The 1,657-nt window shown below is 45.7% G+C and overlaps 1 non-coding gene across 1 annotated transcript; it reads right to left on the bottom strand.

Moving 5' to 3' along the window:
- Positions 1-494: 494 nt before the first annotated feature.
- On the bottom strand, positions 495-568 carry Trnai-uau. Its single transcript has one exon. It is a non-coding gene; the product is annotated as a tRNA-Ile (tRNA).
- Positions 569-1,657: the final 1,089 nt, after the last annotated feature.

Here is a 1,657-nt window from a genome sequence, read left to right as displayed (position 1 = left end):
CCTCTGGACGTAATTTAATATTTTGTTTCACATTCCTGTATCCTATGTCCATGGTTGTCTAGCTGGTAGAGTGTTAGACATCGGCTCTGGAGGTCCCGAGTTCAATGTCAGATGACAATAGGGGCTTCTTCTTGTTCCAGTTCCTTCACTACGATCCCACGTCCACTCAGCATGCTGTCAAATAAGTGTGGGTTTCTTTCCCTTAAGTAAAATCCCCACCTCCCAGGGCTGCGGGATGTAAGTTTTGGGCTCTGCCTGCAGTCAAGCTAATATCGCGGGTTTGCGCAACAGACTTTGGTTCATTAATATCTCCTGACAGGCTATTCCCTTAACTGCGTGGAATGTCACAGCAGATTTACACTGCTCGAGATTTTGCCAGTCATTTGACGAGTCAAGGAGAACAGATATGAGAAACATTTGTAATCACAATGAAATGAACACCCTTAGCTGCTTACAGGCGTTGACATACGTCAACGGGGACAAATGAAAATGTGTGCCCCGACCGGGACTCGAACCCGGGATCTCCTGCTTATATGGCAGACGCTCTATCCATCTGAGCCACCGAGGACACAGAGGATAGAGCGACTGCAGGGATTTATCTCTGGCACGCCTCCCGCGAAACCCATATTCTCAACGTATTTTCCCGCGCGGCGCGTTACCGATTCTCGTAATAGTTTGGGCACTGTTTGTGCATTCCCACAGAAGAAGAGGATGGTCAAGTGGCCGGTGAGCCTTAGCTACATATTTACTAAGATGGTATCTGTTCTTTCGGACATGTCCGAAAGAACAGACACCATCTTAGTAAACATTTGTAATCAACTGAAAAAGTACAAAATTATGCATTTCTTGAATGATATACACCCTAGACACCTTCATGTTCCAGGTGGCGGTGGTGGTATTTAATTGGTGTGACTGGTATCATCTGGACAAATCAGCTGCCCATGAAGCCTTGTTCTGAAATGTTTTACTACTTTATAAGTATAAAATCTTAATGTATACCTAACTAATGCTTCCAAATAAAGTATGAAGTGCTCATTGTTGCTCAGGCTTGATGGTATATAGTCTGCCCCTGTCTCATTCACTGTCTACAAATGAACAGTTCTCCCTACACTAGCAAATAACACACTGATCAGATACAAATTTGCGTCTATTGTTCATATAGTTAATAAGTCGTTGTAAAGGTTTCAACGAAAGGATATCAATGGTAAAATTCGTTGGTGGCATTGCTAAACTACTAAACAAAGCTAAACTCCGTCCGAGCAGACCTCGCAAGACCCAGTGCTACTGACCGACCGCCGTTCCATACTCAATGAATGCGAATATGGAGGGCCTGTGGTCATCACACCGCTCTCCCAGCCGTAGTCAGTTTTCGTAACCAGAGCCGCTACCTCTCGGTCAAATAGCTCCTCAATTGGCCCTACAAGTGCTGAGTACAAGCGTTTTGAAAGGGGAAAGTACCGTGTGCACCCAGCTTGCCAACAGCCCTCGGTAGATCTGGACAGTCACCCATCAAAGCGCTAGCCATGCGTGACAGCAATATCTTCGATGATCTGACGGGAACTAGCGTTACCGCCGCGGTGGTTACCAAACGACATGTAAACACAGTGGGGAGCAGACAAACAGGAGCTAACAGGCAGTAGTGACAAGCACAAATAAA

The sequence above is a fragment of the Schistocerca piceifrons genome, chromosome 8 (genome assembly GCF_021461385.2).
Source record: "Schistocerca piceifrons isolate TAMUIC-IGC-003096 chromosome 8, iqSchPice1.1, whole genome shotgun sequence".
Taxonomy (NCBI): Eukaryota; Metazoa; Arthropoda; class Insecta; order Orthoptera; family Acrididae; genus Schistocerca; species Schistocerca piceifrons.
Note: the sequence above shows the minus strand (reverse complement) of the source record. Positions and strands in the feature narration are given on the sequence as shown.